This window comes from Humulus lupulus, chromosome X, assembly GCF_963169125.1.
Source record: "Humulus lupulus chromosome X, drHumLupu1.1, whole genome shotgun sequence".
In the NCBI taxonomy this organism is placed as follows: Eukaryota; Viridiplantae; Streptophyta; class Magnoliopsida; order Rosales; family Cannabaceae; genus Humulus; species Humulus lupulus.
The window spans coordinates 39,331,479-39,359,396 of record NC_084802.1 but is presented as its reverse complement, the minus strand read 5'-3'; the positions used below and the strand labels follow the sequence as shown (position 1 = coordinate 39,359,396).

Below are 27,918 nucleotides of genomic sequence, written 5' to 3'. Positions count from 1 at the left end.
CTTGCCAATGATTTTTCTGTATAGCTGAGGGTTTTCTAAAGCTTCACCAGATTCTTAACTAAGCTTCAAGTAGGTTCCATGGGAGTATTGATCGACATGCATCCTAAGTAGCCAAAATCCTCCAAAATTTGTAGAGCATAAGGCCTTTGCGATATGGAAATTCCCTTAGGCGACCAAGCCACTTCCAAGCCAAGAAAATAACGCAAGTTACCTAAATCTTTCAGGTTGAACCAAGTATTTAATCTTGATTTCAAAGCTTCCACTTCAACTAGATTATTGCTTGTTATAATCACATTATTAACATAGACTAAGAGAGCAATGAAACCTTGATTAGAGTGGCGAATGAACAAGGAATGATTTGTTGCAGAATGTATAAAACCTTCTTCATTTAAGGCTGTAGAAAACTTTTCAAATCCCTGTCGTGATGCTTCTTTAAAACCGTACAAAGATTTTTGAAGCTTTCAAACGGTATTAGATGATAACTCCCACTTAGGACTATACCCCTGAGGTAGAGTCATATACATTTCTTCATGCAAGTCACCATGTAAAAATACATTATTGACATCCAAATGGTGTAGAAACCATCCATTGATGGCAACAAGTGCGAGAACAAGTTTGACAGTAACTAGTTTTACAACAGGCGCAAAGGTATCATTATAATCAATACCTTCTTGTATATCCCTTAGCAACAAGTCTACCCTTGTAACATTCAATGGAACCATTGGCATGATGCTTGATCTTATAGACCCATTTGCAGCCAACAATATGTTTGTTAGGAGGAAGACTAACCATAGTCCAAGTCTTTTTCCTCTCTAGAGCATCAAGCTCTTCAGCCATGGCCTAATCCCACTTGGGTACCCCAACTACTTGAGAAAAATATTCAGGCTCACTCTGACTTGAAATAGCAAGAAAACATGCCTTAAATGTGAGAGACAACCGATTGTAAGAAAGAACATGTGAAAGAGGATGTTGAGTAACTTGTGCAGCAGTCTGTAAAGGAATAGAAAAAGCATTAGCTGAAAAATTACAGTGATAATCATTCAAGTATGAAGGCTTTCGGGTGTTGTGAGAAGGTCTAGAAGATGAGAAATTTGGCTGTAGAGAAATATCAGTAGACACAGAAGTGGGATTAGATGCATCAGAAATATCATGATATACAACATGAACAAGCAGCATAGAATAAGAAAAAAAATGGCATGACTTCGAGGAGAAAGAATGAGTAGAAACAAAGGGAAAAATGTGTTCATGGAATTGAACATCTCTAGAAACAAAAATCCGATTGGTGTCTAAATCAAGAAGTTTATACCCTTTAATGCCATGAGGATAACCAATGAAAACACAAGAAGTAGCATGTGATGAACATTTTGATCTATGACTAGGAAGAGTAGATTCATATGCTAAGCAACCAAAAGCCTTAAGATGACCATAAGTGGGAGGTTTCTTATGAAGAACCTTAAATTGGGTGTTGGAGTTTGATTAATAAGGTAAGTGGTTGTAGCAATACAATTAGCCCAATAGACCAGTGGAATGTGAGACTAAAAAGGAAGAGCTCGGGCTACATTGAGGAGGTATAGATGCTTACGTTCAACAATTGAATCTTGTTGAGGTCTCTCAACACATGAATGATAATGGATGATTCCTAAGGAGCTAAAAAGCTGAGGAAATTGTAGTTCTTTGGCATTATTGGATCAGATTGCTATGTATTGTATTGGGTTTTTGTAGCGCCCCACGTCACCATGGATGCTTCCAAGAATGACGACTGGCCCTACAAACCAACATGAGTCTTTCCAGCGTGCTTTATCCTCACTCGCACGCTTCCTGGGAAAACTTCAGAAGATGTCACCCATCATGAGACTACTCCAGGTCAAGCATGCTTAACTTTGGAGTTCTCAAGTGATGGGCTGCCGAAAAGAAGATGCATCTTGTTGGCATAGGTAGTACCCATCAATCCATTTAAGCCCTCTTCAACTGTGTAGTCCCATACCTACACAGTCTCAAAATCATTATACTTGACCTTCCGTAGGCGATGTGGGATTGCATAGCTTTTACCCGGTCTTTCCCCTAACGGATCACGAGATTTTGACTGTCACAATCACCAACCATATGACCAATGCTCAGTACTACTGCCGACATTGACTAATGAGTCACAACTTCACAGTTAATACTGACACCATTGCCGATTCTGACTAATGAGTCAGTGCCATGCACAAGTAAGCAATGCAACAAGACATAATATCATATGTCAAATATCCAGATGTAGGGCATTCAGCATGCCTACTTAACAGTCGCTAGCATAATTATGATCATGCACAAATGCAGAGACTCAAGCTTTGAACAATCTCATATTCAACATTCATGTCATACCCTAATCGTATGTTTCTCATGCATTACATGCATCACATACTGGGTGCAGTTTTCTTACCTCTAGTTCGGGCGAGAAATAAAAAATGAATGACTCCTCAGAACGATCGATCATTTGATCCCTTAGCGGTCAACTAGTCTTGACCCAAACCTCACTCCCAAGACCCCAAATTGTACCCAAACGGTGAGTAGATTCGATCCCGAGCCTCAAGAATTGAAACCCCGAGCCAAAAACCCTTAAAAGTCCCAAAATATGCATCAGGGAAAACAGGGTAGCGCTACAACGTTACCCCTCTAGCGCCCCAACGCTACAACCAGGATTGATTCGCCCTGGCTAGTGTTGTAGCACCCTCCCTTGGGCGCTGTAGTGCTAGGACTGGGCTGCTCAGCCCTAGTTTTTCCCTCCTTCGAGTTTTCCATTTCCAACCTGAAAAACCAGCTTCCAAACTTCATCCAAACCCCCAAATGAACCCAAATACTATCTACACATGTCCTAGGCATCATAACCCAAGTACCCCTAGCCAAAAACTCCCATCTATTCCCATTATCCAACTTGAAAATCCAGCTGAAACTCAATAAGAAAAACAGAGCAAGAACCATAGTTTTATTGGCTAGAAACTCACCTTAATCTCAGAATCATACCCTCTTCAATTGTAGAACATAGCTGTAGATCATCAAAGCTTGGTACCCTAGCTTGGTTCCTCAAAAGAGCTTCAAAATCCAAGGAGAAAAGAAGAAGAAATGATGAATGGTTGAAGAGGAAGAAGTGATGCTCTATTTTTCTTAGCCTTCCACAACCTTCTAATGGCTAAATATAACCTTAGGGTGAAAAGACCATATTGCCCCTAAGCCTAATTAAAACCCTAAACAGCCACCAAGGGCAAAATCGTCCTTTCCTGCCTATTTCGTTAATCATAATTAACACCCTTCAATTCCCGTTATTCTCAATATCCTCAAATACTAATAAATCATATCCCATTACCCTTTAATTCCTGGTAATGTTCTAATCCTCAAATTATCCGGAGACTCACCCCGAGCCCCGAAATGAACCCCGTTATGACCAGACCGATAACTTGCAATTCAAAGATTGTCTCATGCCGAATGGCTTGAACAAATCCACATATAATGTGGTATTATTCATAATTCACCAACATGCATGAAAATACACAATTACGCCCTCAATGGGCCAAATCACCAAAATGCCCTTATAATTAAAAATGGACCCATATGCATGCATTTATCACCATATAATAATACAATTCACATAAACATGCATATAATCATTTAATAACATAATAAATCAATTATGGCCCTCCCGACCTCCTAATCAAGGTCCTAAACATTATTACGGATTTTGGGGAATTACAACTATCCCCTCCTTACAGAAATTTCGTCCTCGAAATTTATGTGAACTGCCCGGAATAATAATTCTGCACAACTGATTCCAGTTTCCCAGGTTGTCCCCTCAACCTCACTGTTTCTGTATCATACCTTAACCCAAGGTACAATTTGTTATATTATTTTATAATGTAATGTAATATTATATTATATTATAATATAATGTTTTAGATTAAATAAATGTGAAAAAGAGTGTCACATATTGTAACATATAATAGAGAGTTACAATATTTAGATGTATGAGATATATCGAAATAATGTAACATATTTGGTGTTACAAATTTGTAACTTCCAAATATTACCCTTTATTGTGTAAATTTGTTGTTACACAATATTGAGATGAATTTCATAAAGCCATATGTGAAATGGCTGTTAGAGATATGATTTTAACCCCAATAATGCATTTTTGGAGTTACAAAATCATTTGGGAGGGTTTGGAACCGTTTGGAAAAACAACACATTTTAAGTCCTGAAATTGGTCGGTGGCCGCGCCCTGTGGGACAGAGACTAGTGGCCGCGGCCACAGGCAAAAAACTGACCAATTTTTCAGTTTTTTCAATCTTTGTTGAACGGCTCAAAAACCCCAAATAACTCCCAAATCTCATTTTTAATTCCATATTAATCCAATTAAACATTGGTAACAGCCATCGGGGTTGGTGGAATTTGAAATTCAAAGGGTGTCTCTAAACTCTATAAATAGGAGCCTATAACTCACTTGTAAGACACAACATTTCTATCCATTAGAGAACTTAGCTAGAAACACCTTGAGGCTTGATTATTCCAGAAAGCATTTCCAATATCTGTGAGAGATCCCTTAGTGCTTGAGTTAGGGGGAAATAAGCTTTTGGACAAAGGTTTCAAACCTTGTTCAAGTTGGTGATCCCCAACACTCTTCACTTTGGTTGTGTGAGTGAGAGTTCTTAGTTTATTGTTCTTATTCTTGTTCTTTTATTCTATTGCTTTTCATTTCTTCTATTATTCTATATTTACTCTTTTATATGTATCTTTTGTTTTAGAGTTGTAATCTCATCTATATCTTTCATTCTACTACTTCTAGTTTATTTGTATCTTTTTGTCTTAGAGTTGTATCTGTTATTAGTTTCATCTTCTACCTCTTTCTCTATATTTACATGTAATTTTTGTCATAGAGTTGTAACACTTTTTAATCAATAATATTTATTTGTAATATTTAGTTTAGAGTTGTAATTATCTTACCTATTTCCATTGAGGCAAATATATATTTTCCTAACATTCAAAAGCTTAACCCTTTGTTTGTTTCAATGGAAGGTGAGACCATCAAAATAATGAATCAAGACCTAGTGAGGTTGGATAGGTTTGATGGATCCAATTTCACTAGGTGGAAAGACAACGTGAGATTCCTTTTGACCACTCTCAAAATCGCCTACATTCTAGAATCCACTCTAGAACCTCTCCCAACGCCATCCAACAAGGACACTCCCAAGGAGGTGGAGAAGAGAAGGAAGAGGGAGGAGGACAATCTCCTTTGTAGGGGTCATATCCTCAATGCCCTTTCCGATAGGCTTTATGACCTCTACACTGAAACCAAATCGGTCAAGGAGATATGGGATGAACTTGAGAAAAAGTTTAAGGCAGAAGAGGAAGGCACCAAATTTTTTTTGATATCTCAATACTTCGATTTCAAATTTTTTGGTGATAAACCTATTCTTCCTCAAATTCATGAATTGCAAATAATTGTTAACAAACTGAAAGTTTTAAAGATTGAGCTTCCCGAGGCCTTTCAAGTTGGTGCTATAGTGGCTAAATTACCACCAACTTGGAAGAGCTATATGAAAAGAATCCGTCATAAAAATGAGGATTATTCTTTGGAGGAGATCCAAAAGCATATTCAAATCAAAGAGGAATCGATATGTAGAGATAACCCATGTCTTCAACATGGAAATATAAAATACATTGTGTACAGCTAACAATGCCAAAACTAAGGCCAATCCAAAGGCAACTTGACCGATCCTATCCAGGATTCAAACAGTCATATTAATCTAGGGCTCAACTTGCCATTAATTCCTCACCCCTTTCCATGGTGATACTTTAAGGAAGATACAATCTTCTACTTGGAACTTCATGTTCTTGCTTTTCAATTCAATAAAACCTTTCCATTTACTCTGAGAAGCGAGCATCCAAGCTCTAACCTCTTAATAATCTCAATGATCCCCTAAACTACCTCAGGATCCAAAATCAACATCTCACCCATCTCATTCCAATGAATGGGTGATATACACTTCTTACTATACAACGTTTCATAAAGTGCCGCTCCGATACTGAATAACTCTTTCTCTCTGATTTACCATCAATCTGAGGATAATCAACTGTACTAAATTCCATCTATATACTCATGTCATTATGCAACCTTCCTTAAGACTTAGAACTAAAAAATTGAGTCTTCATTTGATAAGATAGACCTCGAATTCCATGAAGGTGCACTATCTCTCTCACATAGAGATCTGTATACCGATCACTGTATTACTTGTCCTCACTGATAGAAGTGAACTCACTTTAAATACTGGTCCACAATGACCCAATCCAAATCACACTAACCCCTATCCTGGGCAGCCCCACTGTGAAACCCATCGCAATGTTTCCTTATTTCCACTATGGAATACTCAAATGCTACAATAGCCTTACTAGTTTCTGATACTCTGTCTTGACCTACTAACAGGTTAAGAACTTTGCCACATATACTATTATGTCCCTCTCCATCACAGGCCTTCAATATAAGGCTGTCAAACTCTGTACATTTTCCATTATGCCTGGATGAAGAGAATAGGATAGTAGTATGAGATTCATCAATAATCTCTTTATTAATCTCAGTGTCCATCAGATTCCAAATCTGATCCTTATATCACAATAAGCCCATACCTGATACTGCATAATCCTTAGCTAATCCAGCTAAGACATTCTCCTCAATATTCCTATATGTGGTTCACTTAATTGTTTTCCATTTGATCCTCTCTGAAGGAGTAAACTCAAGCATAAAACTAGCCACCTAGCCCACCAGATACTCTACTCTAGTTCTGGTCAGATCCTTTAACCAACATGATGCATACGCAATTCCTTTTTTCCTTGTCACTGAGGTGTCATAACAACCTGCAAACTGATTCTGATCTGCAAGAAGACTCAGAACTCTTTCCCAAAGCACATATAATATCCTGCCTATCCAGGTAAACTCCTGCCTTCTGAGGTGTTCCTTGACCTTGGCAAATCTCCAACTAAGAATATACTATAATACCATCAATCAAGACGGTCACAAATCCAATTAAGATAATCCTTGAATACTCTATTCATCTGATTCATCAAAACAACGTGGCATTAACCAAATTCTCAGAACATCATCCAGCACTCCCAGTGCTCTTATCTAATATAACATCAATCTTCTGCATATTCTTCTCCCTGATCTCTAGCTGGTACTAACCAGATAAAAGATTCACCTTGGAGAATACCACCTTATCCAATAACTGAATCTTAAGCTCTAACGACTTTGCTAAAGCCGTTCAATACAGTGCCTTAGACCTGATTCCATTCCTGGCACCAATCCAATCACTATTCTGTAACGCCCTACTTCCTTAGAGCCATTACTAAGTGAGTTTGAAATGTGCTAATCACTCGCTAATCGAGGTTTTAGGTTAAAATGTGTAGTTAATTAAAATGTAAACTTGTTTAAATAAGATTTCATTGTAAAAATTCGGTCATTCTTTTAGATCATGAAAAGGGTTACATTGGGATCCCAAAATTTTTGTTTAAAAACATATTTACAACTAAAAAAGTTACTTTACAGTCGACCTAGGTGACAAAATCAATGTTCATGACCAACTCCTCAAAATACCCCAGCCATGGAAGCCAGTAGGTCAAACATGTACGCACCGCTCCATGTCCTCTAACTCATGGTTGATTGGTCTTTTCCTTTCCCTTACCTGCACCACAGAGCACCCGTGAGCCGAGGTCCAGCAAGAGAACCTTAAAGCACAACATAATATAATTTATCCCAACAAATAAACACTTAATTCTAGGCAATAAACCACCTATAAACTGTTATTAGAATACGCAATGGCATAGTAGCACAACATCATCACATCATAGCAATATCGTAGCACATAGGTACATCAACATAGCATCATAGCAACATATTAACACATAAGCACAATATCATAACATAGCAGTATAATATCACGTCAGTTCAATGTGACAACATCATATAACGAAGCAGCCAACAAGCTAAACACATAACGACCATGCCATCTGAAGTGTTTTTTCGAGCCCTGGGTTTGCAGTCTGCACCGAGAGGATAACTCCAGCATCCTAGGAGGGTATCGCCCTAACGGCTTGCACTCCACATGCTCAACAATGTTCTCGACCCCTTGCCGCTCTCGGCTCTTGCTGATCCCGGCTCTTGCCTCCCCGGCTTCTGCCGCTCATGGCTCTTGCCGATCAGTCACATTCACATATATGACATAGAAAACCATAAACAATACACCACATAACTCTATGGGTACAAACAGTTCTCTTACATGTGTCCCAAGCTTCCTGAGCACCATAGTCCCGATCATAGTCCCCTAACCCGAGCCTCGCTGAAAACCTAGTCACAAAGCATTAACAATAGTATCCATCAAGTTCTAATCCAATAAATAACTTTAAGATATATTTCTAATCTCCAAAACCTTGGATTCTATCAATCGGGGTGATAAAACCCATTCCGAGCCCTAGCTTTTGGGTTCTCAAACCAAGAACTATCAAAAGGCCTAAACATTGAGTTAGGGCTGCGGCCCAGCCCCTTAAGCGCGGCGGCGCGCCCGAAAACAGAGGCACAATGCCTCCCTGCTGGGAGACATGGGCCGTGCATGCCCTGCCTAGGGCCGCAGTGCGCCTCAAGAATAGAGGCCTCCCTTGGCCTTCACACACACACGGACCGCGACATGCCCAGCCTTAGGCCGCGGCTCGAACCCCCAAACCCAGAAAACCTCCATTCTTCCTGCATTATCCTCAAGCCTAAACCTCAATTCCCACATTTAAACATCAATTAAACCCACAATTAAGCTTGGATTCCTCATCTACACATCCTAGGCATCACATCCACCTAAGAACAGCTCCCTAATCCTTACCCATACCATAAATCACATTCAAACATAGCTAATCAAGCCAAACCTCAAACAAGCTTGAGTTCTCAAGAAAACCAGAAAAATTCAACAATTTAATTCAATTTAAAAGCTTACCTCTACACTTAGGTCAGTTCCTGAACTGATTCCCTGAGCTTAAAGCTTCCCAATCCTCAAAGAACTTAGTTAAAATCTTCCAGCTAGTCCAACGCTTTCAAACACAAAGAAAAGAAAGGAGAACCAAAGGAGAGAGAGTCTAGAGAGTTTTTATGCTTTATCTTCTTCTGAATTCCAGTAATTTCCTAAGCTTCTAAGTGTATATCTCATTTGCTAAAATGACCAATCTACCCCTAAGCTTATCTTAAATCCTCAAGTAACCCTAAAGGCAATTTAGTCATTTACCCACTCCCGTTAAGTCCCCGAGTATTCCTATAAATCCCCATTTAATCCCAACATAACCAAATGATTACCAAAATACTACCCGTTACCCGATAATTCTCGAACACATATTATATTCCCAAAGTACCGCAGGCTCCTCCCGAGCTGGGCATTTGACCCCGTTGTTACATTCTAACAAAACCGCCCCCTAGGACTGTCTCAAATTGTGCATCACAGATATATCACCACTCGGACATGGTAAAGATCACAATATTCATAAGTATTACATTTATGCCCTCAATGAGCTAAAATTACAATTATGCCCCTATAAGCCATATGGGGCCCACATGCATAATTAATTCACATAAACATGCATTTTTTATCACATCATCATCAAATTCACATATTAACATAATTAAATCAATTATTGCCCTCCTGGCACGCTAATCAAGGCCCTAAACCTTATTAGCAAATTTGGGATGCTACAACTATCCCCTGCTTGCAGAAATTTCGTCCTCAAAATTTATTCAAACCTCTCAGGATAATAATTCCATAACCCTGGTTATAACCCTAGAACCAGGTTCTCCACCTTATCATTACTTGCAATACTAACACAAGAAGGATGGTCTAAGTTGTATGTTTCTATCTCTTGTGTCTAGGGTTTAACCACCTTTCTTTTGTACAACAGATTCCTCTGAACCTCCAAGACCTCTTTGCCCGGGGGTAGTACTCACACCTCTCCCCTTAATATTGACACCGATAATATCTCATGAGCCTTTACCACCCATGTTGGAGTAAGGCCAACTGTAGGCTCCTAGCCCAATCCTTATTAGGATCTTGCAGATCTATCCCAACCTAGGATCCAAAATTTCTTCCTCCTTTCCCCAAACTATTTTACTATACTTAACCCACAATATTCAGTGAAGTGCACAGTCCTTAGTCTTGGAATCTCACGTTTCCGTACTCAAATTTGCGAACTCCACACCCTTCAGTAAGGTAAACACTCAAACCCTGAGCTATTCTTCCATGTGAGCCACGTATAACTGTCACAGTTAATTCTAGGTTTCATCCACATATTCATCACCCTTTTATGACCCTTTCCCGAACATGGGAGCCCAAGAGTCTCAATCTAACATTGTCGACTTTGGTGTCTAGTGGGGACGCATGGTCTTCTTCCATACACACCCCCTCTTTGACATCTTGCTCACACCAACCATAGTGTGTTAATCCAATAGATTTGGTCATAGCTTTTCGCATTTACTCACCTTACCTACAAACTGAGGTGATTCACCTTTAATGGTCCATAGCAATATTTCTTCATACTAACCTTAGGATATCCTAGAGTCATAATAGCCTTTCTAGCTTCTAATGATCACTTTCTACTTACCAAAAGATCAAGTCGTGGGCCTCCCAGTACTCAACTTTATGGATATAATAGTTATAAAGAGATAACCCAAAGCTCATCTCGTGTCTTATCTTCAATACCAGCACCCACCGAATCACTCACCCAATTCGCATATCTAACTCGTCTGTACTAAGGTGGTGAAATTCTTAGTCATTTCTTACAAAATCTTCTTCCTGAGTTCAACTGTTTATTCTTAGAAGTGTATCTGTTACTCATCAATCTCAGGCTTCGGGCCAGTCTCAATCATTTCTTCATCCTTACTGTGGCTAACCAGCACCACTTGTCAACTTGACTTCCCATGTAGAACATCTAAGTCCTTATCCTTATATCTGTTATAGGATACAGACGATCACTCCTTCAATGTGTATACAGGCGCACCCTAGTCCTTGATGCACCACACTGACACCCCATGTTCCAAGCAAGGACGGTGCCCACCGTGCTGTCTTCCTGTACTCGTCCATCCTGTGCCTACCCTCACACCATGACGTGCAGATCAAGCCCCTTATTCGCATCTCTGGAAGTCCATCACACCACTATCCACACAAACATATTTTAGATTTCTATATTACTTCTATCAAGGGTATAACCATCCCCAAGGACGTCTCAGACAGAAGTCGTGGTGCCTGATCGGTCCCACAGTGTTCTAATCCCCTAAAGTGTTCCTTTAACAATTGTCTTGTGGGCTCAATCCTAGCTGATTCATGCATAATCATATAACTTTCCATTAGGTAACCTTAACTACCAACTAGAGAATTCAGAGTTTATCCTTTTTGAAATTTCACCTGCAATCTTCGTTTCCCCAGCCTCGGCGATGACAACCCGGGGGTTCCCATATTCTGTTCTTAACTGAAAGTAGTCAAACCATTCTTGACAGAGATACATATAGCTTACCTAAATAAATCCTTCATTCTTAGTAGTGGATAACCACTCCTAACAATTACCTTATTTGGCTTCCACATATAGCATAAACTCTTGCAGACTTGACCTTCTCCTTAACCCATGACGTTGGCACGCCTTATTGTAAGATGTTTTGTCTGATCACCTTTAAGTTAAGAAACTCCCTTGACTGAACCTTTAAATTTAGCTGTTTAATTAGTGTTATTCTTCACGATGTCTCTGGTGCTAGTTCTATTCTTGCCTTATTCCCGTAGTATGCTTCATTCCCTATTCATGACAACAATCTCGAAAAACCCTTGCATACCCATTTGAAATTCCACTGACCTGTCCAGTTCCCTTTGATCTACCTAGCATAACCTTAGTGGTACCTACCACTACGGCTAGACACTTCAAAGTCATAATCGAGTCCCCTTAGCAGCCAACTGATCCAGACTTCGGACTATACTAGGGCCATCGCATAACCATCCCAACCAGTTCTTGCTACAAATTTTCTGCCTGTACTACTCTGTTTCATTCCTTGGAAATTACTAACTTTAATCAAACACAAAATCTCAAGCCCCACAACATTCTATTCATTCGGTAGGTATCCATGTCTATATCTCCATTAAAAGGTACGTAGCACAAAACTCAGTTAACATAATATAAAAAACAAGAACTAGAAGACCAACCTGCCATTTTCGAGGAACCAACTTCGGGCTCTGGCCGCCTCCAGGCAGACTCTCGAACCAAGGTCTAGCAATCTGTACTTCTGGATTCTTCTATCTTTGATTCTGGACAATGCTTCATGATGTGCCCAGCTATTCCACACAGAAAACATGTCTTCGCTCGGCATTGACCCAAATGGCGTCTCCTCTACCTGACACACATTGGATAACTTCTCCAGACCTCATTGCCGCCCTGGCGACTGCCCTGAACATCATGACCGACAGTGGTAGAACTATCAGGGGTCTTTCTTTTCTGACTACTAGGTCCTCCGCCCTAACCTGTTCTTACAAATGGGGGGACCCTTGCCTGGGCTTCCAGCCCCACGACACCCTCGCTCCATATCACACCTCCTACATTCTCTATGGCAAGGGCCTTCCCTACCATCATAGCATAAGTAGAAATCTCATGAACTGGAACGACCTTAACTCTATGGGCCACCCCAGGGTTTAGCCCTTGAATGAATCGTTTCTTTCGGGCCACGTCTGTTGGCACCAAATCAAATGCAAACTTGGCTAACTCATCAAATTTGTCAACATATTCTGCCACCGTTTTACTGCCTTGAACCAAGTTCATAAAATCATTGGTCTTCGCAATTCGGATTGCGTCACCATAGTACCTCTCGTTGAGTAATTGTCGGAACTTCTCCCAACCCATCATAACAACATTCCGGGTCTGTGATACCACCTCCCACCATGTTCGGGCATCCTCCCGTAGCATGTACGTGGCACAAACCACTCTATCATTGCCTTATGTTCTTATATAGTCGAGGATGGAGCTAACCATGCCCTTCCACTATTCATCCCCGAACGGATCTAAACCTCCTTCAAAAACTGGAGGATAAAGCCTTTGGAATCTTTCAGACATCATTTTCCACCTGAATCCACCCTCAGGCTGAATCAAAACTTATGCCAATGTCGTAGAAACACACGGAGCAACATTTCCAGGTGGAACCCACTGTCTCAACCACTTAATGTCTTCCTCTTGCTTTTGTAATCTAGCCTGCATATCATCGAACACCTACTGCCAATCCCCAGGAACAGATGGAGAATTCCCGTCCCGAATACTATCTGCAACCCCAGCATTAACAATGACTGCACCCCTTGAATGTCTCTGATGCATAAATTCTAAATTTGTCTGCAGTCAATGACTCAATCCATCAGATATGATCATCCCTTTCGGAACCACTCCCGAGCAAGGCCACAAACAAGAGGATTAACAAGCAGATAAAGTCATTATATTAAGAAATTAGACAAATATTTCATTCCATACTAACCGACCCTGAGTCGAGCTTGTCTTCGACAACAAGCGCGTACATGTTCAGTCAATTTTCCAGGAACCATAAACCTTGGCATGCTCTGATACCAAGTTGTAACGCCCTAGTTCCTTAGAGTCGTTACTAAGTGAGTTTGAAATGTGCTAATCAACAACTAATCAAGGTTTTAGGTTAAAATATGTAGTTAATTAAAATGTAAACTTGTTTAAATAAGATTTCAGTGTAAAAAGTCGGTCGTTCTTTTAGATCATGAAAAAGGTTACATTGGTATCCCAAAAATATTGTTTAAAAACATATTTACAACTCAAAAAGTTACTTTACAGTCGACCTAGGCGACAAAATCAATGTTCATGAGCAGCTCCTCAAAATACCCCAACCGTGGCGACCAGATAGGCCAAACATGTACGCATCGCTCCATGCCCTCTATCTCATGGTTGATTGGTCTTTTCCTTTGCCCTTACCTGCGCCACAGAGCACCCGTGAGCCAAGGCCTAGCAAGAGAACCTTAAAGCACAACATACTATAATTTATCCCAACAATTAAACACTTAATTCAAGGAAATAAACCACCTATAAACTGTTATTAGAATACACAATGGCACAGTAGCACAACAACATCACATCATAGCAATATCGTAGCACATAGGTACATCAACATAGCATCATAGCAACATATTAACACATAAGCACAATAGCATAACATCTTAGCAGTATAATATAGCAGCAGTTCAGTGTTACAACATCATATAACGAAGCAGCCAACAAGCTAAACATATAGCAGCCATGCCTTCCCAAGTGCTTTTTCGAGCCCTGGGTTTGCGGTTTGCACCGAGAGGATGACTCCAGCATCCTAGGAGGGTCTTGCCCTAACGGCTTGCACTCCATGTGTAACGCCCTGGATAGCCAAGATCGTTACACTGTGTGTTTATAAAGTGCCAGACTTGCTAATCAAGTCATTTAAATAAAATCGTGTTATTGAAACTATAAAGGAGCTAGGGTTAAAAGCGTTTTGGTCTCAAAAGCCACATTTTCATTAAAAAGCATCATCTGTTACATGGGATCCCAAAAATATTAAGTTCAAAGACCGTTTACAAAAGACACAAGGTTTGTATACAACATCCGGCCATACTAAGGCAAAACAAGCAGTTAGGTGATCCCTGTCCTGGTCCACTCCTTGACCGTGGTGATCGAACAGCTGGCTATGTACATTCCACCTCGGAGCTCTCCATCTCAGGCTTGGTCCAGCTTGCCCTTGCCTTTACCTGCACCACGTAGCACCCGTGAGCCAAGGCCCAGGAAGAAAACACAACAACAACAGAGCATAAGCAATTAGCAAACAAGTCAGTATCTCACATTGCATTACATAATCTCAACCATATAGCCAATCGGTACAATCAAGTATTCCACATACTAAACATGTCAAAACATATCAAACACAGTTCACAAATGATAACTAGGGCTAGCGCCCTCGGGCTGCTCCCTCCGTTATCCCGTTGCCCTTGGCTGCCAGTGGCCAATCCGCGCCCTGTGCGCTAAAATCATGTACGACACTCTTAGACCGCTTTTACATGTCCCATGGCGTAATACCAACATTGACACGATACAACTCTCGGGAGCACTTAGTCCCATCACAATCATACAACCGGGTGCAGTTTTCTTACCTTTCAGTTCACTAGCTTTCGATGCCTCAAAGCCGCGAGCACGGTCCTCTACCCCGAGTCTCTCCAAAGACCTAGTCACAACACAAATAAAACATCCTTTGTCACTAACCAATCCAAAACTACTTCCCGGAACCAATCCCACACTCTTGGAATCCCCCAAATCCCTAAAACAATGCACTGAAGACATCCCCCGAACCCCCGGAGCAAAGGCTCAAAATTGCAAAATCCCATGCTCTGAAATTGGCCTAGCGCCGCGGCGCCCAGCAAGTCAGAGAGGTTGCTCTGCCCAGAAAGAGCCTTGCACCGCGGCGCCCAAGAACAGGGCCGTGGCGCTCCTTCGCGAACCCAGATTTCTGGGTTTTCCCTTGCGTTTTTCCCGAACCCAAACCACTCCAAACCATCCCGAATTCATACCTAAGCCCTAAAACCAATTCAAAACCCCAAATAGACCATTCAACAACCTATAAACATTATAATCTAGCTCAATTACACAACCACTCACAGAATTCATACTTAAATTTCAGATTCAAACCCTTGAACCAAAACTTGAGAAAAGTGCAAACCAGACCTTTAGATTCTTAAACCATAACAGTTACGAAAATTAAACATGATACACTCTTACCTCAATCAAGAACCCAGCTTGAATTCACCTCAACTCTAGCTTCAAATCACCTTCTCTTTTGATTATTCCAACTCTGAATTCATGCAAAACCAACCACTATCTTGTTTCAATTCATGCTTATTCTCTAAAAATTAGACTTAAAACTTAAACAAATCATAGACAAATCCTTACCTCTGAGTAATCTTGGCCTAGGCTTGATTTGATTACTTCAAACCCCTCGATTCTCCTTCCAAGACTCAAATTCAGCTTCCTTCTTCTACTTTTCTTTTACTCTATTTCTAGGCCTCCAAAATTCAGCATAAATCAATTTCCAAAGTGTTATACGTGATTACATTTTCCTTCAGCTGAAACTCATCTAAACCACTGCCAAAAGACCACCTTATCCCTCCACTAATACCCCTTCCTAACTAAACCTCAAGGGCACACTTGTCCTTTTACTTACATTACAATTCTACCACTTCTCCAACAAAACCTGTTACTCTCTATGGTTACTAAAAGTTACACAAGTTACCAAATCACCAGTTACCATTATCTAGCTTTCTAGGACCGTTTCGGCACGTGCATCACATTGATATCACCACACCCACGTGGTACAAATCACATAACCTAATTATGACATAACATAATACACATAGCTATATAACGTGCTTTAAGTCATAATCATGCATCTTAATCATTAAAATCACACATAATTCCCATTATGCCCTCCAGGCACACTAATCAAGGCCCTTAAGCCTAATTAGTGAATTTGGGTTGTTACACCATGTGCTCAACACCGTTCTAGGCCCCTTGCTACTCCCGAATCTTGCCTCCCCCGACTTTTGCCGCTCCTGGCTCTTGCCGATCAGTCACATTCACATATATGACATAGCAAACCATAAACAATACACACAGTACAATACAACACATAACTCTACGGGTACAAACAGTTCTCTTACCTGTGTCCTAAGCTTCTTGAGCACCACAGTTCCAAGCATAGTCCCCTAACCCGAGCCTCGCTGAAAACCTAGTCACAAAGCATTAACAATAGCCATCCATCATGTTCTAATCCAATAAATAGTTGACCAAACCTAGAAACAGCATGGTACCAAAACCAGTGAGCATAATACAAAAATCAAAACAAGAAAGCTGACCTGCCATCCCTGAGGAACCAGCCTCAGTCTCAGTCTCAGTCTCCGAATTTGACTCCTTCAAAATGAACACTTAAGCTGGAGTCGAGCTACCCACCCCATTTTGGTCATCCTTTCTTTGCCTTGGGAAATCTTTCTTGAAATGCCTAACCATGTCACAAAACAAACATGCCTTTGCTCGGCATTCTCCCAAATGACGCCTCTTACACCGAGTGCATTTTGGGTAAGTCCTCCAGTTCTTTTCCGTACTCGCTCCAATAAATGGAGGTATCACTACCTAAGCTCCGTGCTCTCTAGCACTCTCTTGCTCAATCTGATTTCATGTGCTCTCAACAGCAAGAGCCTTCCCAACCACCTGAGCGTAGGTAGAGATTTCATGCACTGGGGCAACTCTAATGCCCTGAACTATTCTGGGATTCAATCCCTGGATAAACATTTCCTTCCGAGCTAAATCTGTGGGTACCATATTTAAAGGAAACTTGGATAACCCATCAAATTTGATGACATACTCGGTTACTGTTGCATTTCCCTGAACAGGGTTAAAAAATTCTTTCATCTTTGTAGTCTTGGCTGCATCACAGTAATATCTTTCCTTGAACAGCTGCCTAAAATCTTTCCAGTCCATCACAACTGTGTCTCGTGTCTGGGATACTACTTCCCACCATGTCTGGGCATCATCCCGCAATACATATGTCGCACAGATCACCCTATCGTGACCAACCAGCCCCACACTGTCAAGAATGGAACTGATCATGCCAATCCATTGCTCAACTCTGAATGGATCTAGGCCTCCCTCAAAGACTGGAGGGTAATACTCCTGAAAGCTTCCATAGAGAAATTCCCATCTATTCTCAACCCTAGGCTGAGCCAAAACTGGTGCAACTCCTGGCATAAAAAAGGAAGAGGTGTTCCCCGACAGATTACACTGTTGCTTCAAACTCCTAATCTCTTCCTCTTGCCCCTGAAATCTTAATTGCACATCTATAAACATTTGCTGAAAATTCTGAGGGGCAGATGAAGAACTCAACCCTTGGCTAAAACTCCTAGCCACTGTATAAACACCACCAGGTCTCATTATCTGCCATGGATACATACCTGCTGGTGGAATCTGCAATCAATAACTTGACCCATTAAACATGATGAGCATATCACGCGCTTTCCCCCCCACGAGAACAATCTTACCACACTACATTCACAAAACACATACACAAACCCACTGCAGTGGTAGAAACATGCCCATGGCATTCGTACATTAATCATAATCTCTGCTCTTCCAACATACCTACCATGCCTCTAACTCCAGCATGCAAATAATCATATTTATATATTCAGGTAATCATATAGTTAAGAGCCAGGCTCTATCAGAATCTCATGCTCCCTAATACAATGTGTAGGTAAAGCATTTACATTCCATTTAAGTAGTTAAGCACATAACTACATAAATAGTTACCATACCCTGAGTGAAGCTATCTTTAGTGATGAGTGTACATGCCCAGCTTGTCTTCAGGAACCCTTAACCTTGGCTCACTTTGATACCAAGTTTGTAATGCCCTAAACTCCAGGGACCATTAAGGTATGCATTTTAAACAATGCTAAACTCGCTAATCGAGTCATTTGGCCATAATCGTGTATCTAAGTATGATTAGCGATTTAGGGTTAAATTTTTTTGTTAAGATATAACGTTTCACTAAAACATTTACTGTATACATTGGGATCCCAAAAATATAATTTAAATGTTAATTACAACAAAATATTTACAACCAGCCAATCTAAGCGAAAAAATAGGGTTTAACCCTAGTTCCCCTTTCAACTCTCGGCTGTGGCGGTCGAGCAACCGCATATGTACACATCATCACCTAAGCTCTCCAACTCAAGGATGGTCCAACATTCTTTTGCCTTTACCTGCACCATATAGCACCCGTGAGACGGAGCTGAACAAGAAAACTCAATATGCTAATGAACAGTAATAACATGTTTTTAATCATAATGTGCATGCCTAGCAATAATAGCCCTACTCATGCATGCAAATAGGTTCAAATAATGATGGGGGATCCTGCCCTCCTGAATGGATGACTATCAAGTTAATCCTAATCAAATGAGTGATTTAACTCTTTGAGGTTCTGTTAACCATGATGGGGCGTATAGCCCTAATCAGATGAGTGATTTAAATCTTGAGGTTCTATTAACCATGTTGGGGCGTATAGCCTTAATTAGATGAGTGATTTAACACTTGAGGTTCTGTTAACCATGCTGGGGCTTATATCCCAAATAAAATGAGTTATTTAACGCTTGAGGTTCTATTAACCATGCTGGGGCGTATAGCCCTAATCAGATGAGTGACTGATGAGTGAGTCACTACGTGGGCTCAGCACCCATAGCCATGTGATGATGCAATGACCTGGGCCTTCTAGCCTTGGCTCTAAGTGACTAGCCATAGCCTAGACAAGCGCTTTTAGTTTTCATCGAACTTGAGGTCGGTCCGACATTAATGCTCATGATGAGTCATTCAATGCTAATGTCGATTACATATAATCTTTATTGGCTTGCGTTAAACACACTAAGATTGTTCTTGACTTATGAGTCAATACCATACGACCAGTGCTCAGTACTACTACCAAACTTGACTAATGAGTCACAACTTCACAATTAATACCCGACACCATTGCTGATTCTGACTAATGAGTCAGTGCCATGCACAAGTAAGCAATGCAGCCAGACATATATCATATGTCAAATATCCAGATGTAGGGCATTCAACATGCTTACTTAACAGTTGCTAGCATAATTATGATCATGCACAAATGTAGAGACTCAAGCTCTGAACAATCTCATATTCAACATTCATGTCATGCCATAATCACATGTTTCTCATGCATCACATAATGGGTGCAGTTTTCTTACCTCTGGTTCGAGCGAGAAATAACAATTGAACGACCCATGAGAACAATCGATCCTTTGATCCCTTAATGGTCACCTAGTCATAACCAAATATAACCTCCGATTAATGAAATAAACAATGAAAGGGTCTTGACCTAAACGTCACTCCCAAGACCTCAAATTGTACCCAAACGATGAGTAGATTCGATCCCGAGCCTTAGGAATTGAAACCCCGAGCCAAAAACCCTCAAAAGTGCCCAAAATATGCATTAGGGAAAACAGGGAAGCGCTACAGTGTTGCCCCTCTAGCGCCCTAGTGCTACAACCAGGATTGATTTGCCCTGGCTAGCGCTGTAGCGCCCTCCATTGGGCGCTGTAGCGCTAGGACCAAGCTGATCAGCCATGGTTTTTCCCTCCTTCGAGTTTTCCATTTCCAACCTGAAAAAATAGCTTCCAAACATCATCCAAACCCCCAAATGAACCCAAATAACATCTACACATGTCTAGGCATCACAACCCAAGTACCCCTAGCCAAAAACTCCCATCAATTCCCATTATCCAACTTAAAAATCCAGCTGAAACTCAATAAGAAAAACAAAGCAAGAACCATAGTTTTAATGGCTAGAAACTCACCTAAATCTCAGAATCACACCCTCTTCAATGGTAGAACATAACCCTAGATCATCAAAGCTTGGCTCCCTAGCTTGGTTCCTCAAAAGAGCTTTAAAATCCAAGGAGAAAATAAGAAGAAATGATGAACGGTTGAAGAGGAAGAAGTGATGATCTATTTTTCTTAGCCTTCCACAGCCTTGTAATGGCTAAATATAACCTTAGGGTGAAAAGACCATATTGCCCCTAAGCCTAATTAAAACCCTAAACAGCCACCAAGGGCAAAATCGTCATTTCCCACCTATTTCGTTAATCATAATTAACACCCTCCAATTCCCGTTACTCTCAATATCCTTAAATAATAATAAATCATATCCCATTACTTTTTAATTCCTGTTAATGTTCTAATCCTCAAATTACACCGAGACTTACCCCAAGCCCCGAAATGAACCCCGTTATGACCAGACCGATAACTTGCATTCAAAGATCGTCTCATGCCGAATGGCTCGAAAAAATCCACATATAATGTGGTATTATTCATAATTCGCCAACATGCATGAAAATACACAATTACGCCCTCAACAGGCCAAATTACCAAAATGCCCTTATAATTAGAAATGGACCCATATGCATGCATTGATCATCATATAATAATATAATTCACATAAACATGCATATAATCATTTAATAACATAATAAATCAATTATGGCCCTCCCGGCCTCCTAATCAAGGTCCTAAACCTTATTGGGGATTTTGGGGCATTATAGTTTTGATAAGAGAAATAAAGTTAGGTATAACTTGGTGAACGTCAGGTTTTTGTTTAAGGAAATGGACCCAAGTGTACCGAGAACAATCATCAATTATGGTAAGAAAAAATCTATGGGCATCAACAGTAAGTGTATGGAAAGGTCCCCAAATATTAACATGGATGAGATCAAAACACAGCACTTGAAACATTATGAATAGAAAGGAATGGCGATCGTTTTTGTTTGGAATAATGACAAATAGAGCAATGAAAATTCAGAAGATGAGGAATACTGAAATTGCAAATCTTTATTCAAAGAATGGTTTTTAATACATGAAGGATGGCCCAATCTATAGTGCCACAAAGTTTCTATAGATGACTTTGAATCAGTAAAAGAAAAAACAGATGTAGAATCACAAGAAGAAGTAGCCAAGTAATACAGATTGCCAAGCCTTTCACCCATCTCTATCTGTTGAGTTCGAGTAGTGTCCTAAATGACACAATAATTGTCAAAAAATGAGAAGGAACATTGAGAAACTTTTGTTAAGGAACTAACAGATAAAATATTGTAATTGAAGGATGGAACATATAACATTCAAAAGAGTGATAGAGGAAGAAAGTGTGACGGAACCAAGACAAGAAATGGAAGTCGACTGACCATTTGGTAAAACAGCAGAAGTTAAAAAAGCATTTAAGTGAGTGTAAGAAAACAAAGACATGTCATGGAAAACATGATGAGTAGCTCCTGTGTCAATAATCCATTTCAAATGAAGAACAAGAAATTCCTTACTAGCAAAGTTAGAAACGAGGGGCTGGCCAAAATAATATGAAGAATTATTGGATGAAAAGGCTTGAACTTTATGGGCTAGAAAGGCTATGGTTTTCTGGCATTGAGAGTAAGACAGAGAAGACACAAGGTCTGTAGAGGTGTCCGAATTTTCGCCATTTCTATCATCAGTAGAACCTGAAAAATGATTAGCAGTTGCTTTCCCCGAGGTAGAACTAGAGCCACGACCTTTCCCATGAAGCTTATAACACTTGTTGATAGTATGCTCTGTGAGACCATAATGATTACATACAATCTTGTTTCGAACAGATTGAACACTCCCAACAAACCGAGTAGAAGCAGAAGAAGAGGTAGAAGCAACAAATTCAGAAGTAGTAGGATTGAGACCCCTTTGGCGTTCTTCTTGAATTATTGTAGCATAAACCTTGTTGATTGTTGGAAGAGGATCTTGCATCAAGATTTGAGAACGGGCAGCGAAATAAGAATCATTGAGTCCCACCAAGAACTCCAAAACTTGGTCTTGTTCTTGATAATCTACAATCGTCTTCATTGCGCCACAAGTACAAACAGGTTGTGGGCGAAACTCACGAACCAGATCCCAAAGAGTTTTGAGATGAGTAAAGTAAGTCTGGACAGAGTTGCTTCCTTGCGAAAGGACCTGCATGGATTGCTTCACCTCAAACACACAAGGACCGTTATTTTGATGAAAACGGTCATGAAGCTCAGACCAAATAGTAGCTGCTTCATCAAGATACATGATACTATCAGCAATATCACTAGAAACAACATGTACAATCCACAATATCATCATGCTATTACATCGACACCAAGCATCATAGTCATCATCTTTGGGATTGGGTTGAGTGATCTTTCCATGAACAAACTTCAATTTGTTCCGAGCAAGAAGAACGACAGTCATGGACCGCTTCCAAGAACTGTAATTTTCATATTCAGTGAGAATTTTGGGAACCAGATTTGCACCAGGATGATCACTGTAAGCCAGAAAATAAGGATTCCGAGCATCATCATTGGAAGAATGATCAGTCTGATCAACAGCAAAAATCCTATTCGCGTAAGTCAAAACAGTATCACCATTGGAGGTATTCTGAGAAGTACTACCAGTGCGAGGAGGGCCTCCAGTACAAGTACGAGCCATGTATTTTGAGAGAAATCCAAGAACAAAACAGAGAAGAAGAGGAGAGAACAAATGCCCCAAGAAATCCCTAAATTGATACCATTTTAGTAATAGAAGAGTAAAGAAATGAAAGAGAATGAAAGTCTCTATATTATTGAAATGAAAAAGGATACACAATATTTATACTAATCAATACAGAAAGATTACTAACTAATTACAGTTCAGTAACTCTAACCAACAAACTAACTAATAACAGCTCTAACCTACATGTATTAAGTCTAAAACACCTGGCTTTGGAGGGCGTGATGCTTTGGGGGTTTGGGAAGTTGTTTATGAGTAGGGAAAATTCTCACTTGGTGGAGGCTGAAGGGGAAGTCAATGAGGCTGGTAAGAGGTACCTTGAGTTGAAGAAAGAGTGGTTGTCACGTGCTTGTGGGCACGTGGGTGATGAAGGGGAGTTTGGATTTAGATGGTTCAATGGTACTTATGCATTGGAAGTTGTTACGGGGGTTAAGAAGGTTGTCAAGACGTTTGGACAATTATTCATGGTAATTTTCTTACGTGGAAATTCAAATAATTCTTATTAATGTGATGAAGTATGATGTGATTCTTGGTTGTATATTTGTAATGAAGGATTTGAAACTTGACATAGTGTTCTTAGTCTTAGAGAGAATTTGGATTTAGTGTTAGTTTATTTATTTTTGTTTGTTTCAGAAAATTGGTAGTTTCACCCATAAAATTGTTATGATCGGAAATCATTTATAAGAATAAATGACAATGAAACAAAATTAAAAAAAAAAAATTATTTAGGAAAACATATCCTATTATTTAAGAGAAATTTACATAAATAAGGGAAAAATAAACATAGTTTCTATATTTATGAAAAAAAATAATTATACAAAATATGGTAAGTTTTGAAAAAAAAATTTAAATATGATAATTCCATAGAATATAAAAAACAAATTGTCATAATCATAAATACACAAAACTTTCTGACTCTCTCCTTTCTCACCCTCACGACATCACTCTCTCTTTTCTCATTTCTTCCTCTCTCTTCACCCATTTGGTTCTCTCATATCAGCCATTCGTCAGCGATGCTACCTCCGCCCCCGCCCCCGACGACGACGACGCACCTCCACCCTCGCCTCTGATTGCCACGTATCTCCACCTCTCTAGTTCTTCTTCTTCTTCTTCAGATCTAGTTTTATTTTTATTCTCTTTGGCCTTCTTCTTCTTTTTCAAATATGGGTTTGTCATTTCAAACCTGATTTTGCACTTCATATTTTTTTTACTTCTAAACTTAACTATAACCGGTTACAGTCATGATCTGTTATGATTTTTGAGTTTTTTGTTCCAAATCTATTTAAGTAACCGGGTACAATGGCGTCTAATTCTTTTTATTCATATCTGATTTTTTTTAGATCTAGTTGTATCCAATTACAATAATAATTAATTTATATTTGTGTTGATTAAGATCTGATTTTGTTTTCAAATCTAACTAAGTAACCAGGTACCATAGCGATTGGATTTTTTTTTAGATTTGATCTGTAACCAGTTACAATTATAACTAGTTTAGCATTTTTTTGTGATCCTATTTGTTTCCATGCCTGGCTAAGTAACCGGTTACCATCGCAAGTGGTTCTTTTTTTTTCATATCTATTTTGTTTTTCAGACCTAGATGTAACCAGTTATCTTCGCAATCAGTTTAATAATTTTTTTTATGTTAGTTTTTTTTTCATTCCAAATCTCACTAAGTAACCAGTTACAATCCAAGTGATATTTTGATAATGGCGCATTACTAAAAAAATCAAAACTATTTTTATAACTGTAACTAGTTACTACAAAACCACTTAAAATTAAAACAGATTTATATTGATATAACCATTTAGCACACATCACTAAAAAAAATTGACAGTGACACTGGATGACTATCACCAAAAAAAAAAATCTATATTGTTTTGATAGTGTTAACCAAGTACTGCGGATAAAATGTTGATTGAAGAAGATAACAAATGGAAGAAAAGAAGAATAAATGAGAATAAAATGTATGGTGACAAAGGTCTTAGATTTTTTTCTTCAAAAAATTATGTAAAAAATATATATTTTATAAAATATGAATGATAAAAAATAATACAAATAGATTAAAAGTATCTCAAAACAAACTACTAAAAATGTATAAAAGATAAAATATGATATACAATTTTTTTTTATAATTATATGGGAAAAAAACTCCTATAAAAATGTAAATAAAAAAATATGCCATAAGAAACTTAAGGGAAAAAAATGTCATATTTTTCAAAGTTTAAGAAAAAAGTAATTTCCTCATTATTTAACGCGGACCAGAGAGTTTGGACTTAATTAAAACATAATTGAAGTCGATAAAACCATGAAATGTAAGGCTTTGCTTTATTTTAATTTTATTTAAAAAAAAAAAGTTATTTAAGATGTGTTTACAGAATAAGAATCGAAAAAGTTTTTTGTTGTTTGACTAATGAGAAAATCTAAAATGAAAAAATTAATAAATATATATTTTTTTTAAAATAAAAAATTGTGAAAGTTAAAAAAAATTAATAAGAGATCATAAACAATAAACTGACAGATGATGAGCTAGAAAGTGATGAGAGTAAGAAGATAGAAAATGAGGATAGAGAAAGTAAGGAGAGAGAAAATGATGATAGTGAAAGTAATGTGTTCGCGAAATTGAGATTACAACACCATGAAAATGCAACTAATAGATCACAAAAGAAATGACAAAAAGTAATGGCAAACTCAAAAATGAAAAGCAAACGTGTTGAAGTCGGAAAACCAAAATGTTGGTACCAAAGCTTGTACACAATGAGAATTTTTGTCCAAATTCTCTATTCTAAGACTTTTCAAGTTGCTTGAAGCTTCTACAAAGATAAAATGAGAATTGAGATTGAACAAATCTTGAAACTCATACAAGCAAGCAATTTTTGATCAGTTTTTTTGGAGAAAATAAGAGCTTTTAGAGATCTAGAAGGAGAGAGAGAGTTGAGAAGTGTGATCAAAACTACACAACTCTAAATGACCCATTTTATGGTGTAGACACTGTTATTAGACTCAACCAATGGAATTAAAGTATTTAAATCGCAAAATTTTGGAGGCAAAAGCAACCTTGCCAACTCAACAAGTGGCGACGTGTCACATGTTGTAATCATTTGTCTTTAAGGCCATAGACAACGTGTCGCCTCCTAAGAGGCAAGACATCGCTACTAGCATCCACGGAGCCAGTAAGAGGCAAGTGGGGGCTTGAACACCTACTAAAATTATTAAATTTTATTTATATAATATTAAATTTAAGTGAATATGAAGAATATTATAAATAAAAATTATAAGAAATTATATAATAAAGCCCACTTAAATAAAATATTAGCTCCTAAATATATAATATTAGTCCATTTACAAAAATATATATATATATAATATTAGTCCAAGAAAAAAACATATAACATTAGCCCCAAATGTATCATAATATTTATATACTATTATATGTATATGTAATTAAGCCCCCACTATTGAAAATTGCTGGCTCTTTTCTTGGCCACTAGGTCTGGTTAACGTTTTCGTTTTCATGCCGAATCAACTCTAAATGTTCTCAAAATTTTTGGGATGTTTGGATACCTCATTGTATCACTTAAGACCTGAAAAATCAAATTTTAAATGCCTATAACAAAAACTCAAATTTCACACTTCCACCATGTGAAACCATTAATGTTGCACACCACATTGTGTAAAACAACTTATGCAATGTATTTAACCAACCCTAACAATGTGAACATGGACGGAGACAAAAGTAAGTTTAGAGTGGTCAAATGATAAAAAAATTATGAGGGGGGCAAATTCATAATTTTTTGAAAATCCAAGGATTATAATGAAAAATACTATATATATAAACATTTATTTTAACTTAATTTTAAAAAATTGTTGTGTCAAAGGAACTTCAAACATCCTTATAATTTTGTTCTATTACTAATTTAAAAATTAAAAAAATAATTTTTTACTATCAGAATGGTAACTTGTTGAAACTTTTCTCACCTTTATAGTGATAATCAGTTACTAGTCTATAGCCAAAAGAAAAAAAAAATGTAGTCTAATAACCTCTCACCACTTTGAAACCGAGAAATGTTGTAGCTAGATACAATTTTTCTTATGGAAATTGGTTATTGTGATTGACTTTTCATATTTGGAAAAAAAAAAATTCATATTTAATTTCATATTTAAATTCAAATTTAACCATGAAATTTATTGGTAGTCTTGATTCTTTTATCAGAATTGTAGATCGACTAATTTTAATATTGGGTAACATTAAGTCGATCGAAATTGTTGATGAATCTTATGGATTTAAAGCTAGATAATGTATTTTATTTATTTATTGATGGATGAAGGCGATGACTAGAGGAATTGAAGATGGTGGTTGGAAATACAGGAGGTGATCAATTGCAAAGCTTTAGATTGGTTAATGCGGTTGGGGTGGTTACTTGAATTTGGTTTCATGCCTGCATTTGAATAGGCTGTTGTTGACTTAGTTTTTTCATCAACAACAAATTTAAAAGAGAATAAGAGCTAGAGTGTAAAGAACGACAATGATTTTATATGGTTCAGGTTATTAATTAATCATAGTCCACGAGTCAGTTGTATCAGGATGAAGAACTCGCAAGGGTTCAAGCTTTATGGGTATTTTTGCAACATTTTAGCATGCACCAAAAGTTCGAATTCATTACAAAATAAACCCAAACTCTATTTAAAGGCAGCTTAGGGAGTTAAGAGCTCACTGATTAGAGCTAACTT

The 27,918-nt window shown here is 38.5% G+C and overlaps 1 pseudogene; it reads left to right on the top strand.

The window, feature by feature from the left end:
• LOC133805732 (endo-1,4-beta-xylanase 1-like) overlaps positions 1 to 27,918 on the top strand; it is an 86,625-nt pseudogene that overhangs the window by 40,625 nt on the left and 18,082 nt on the right.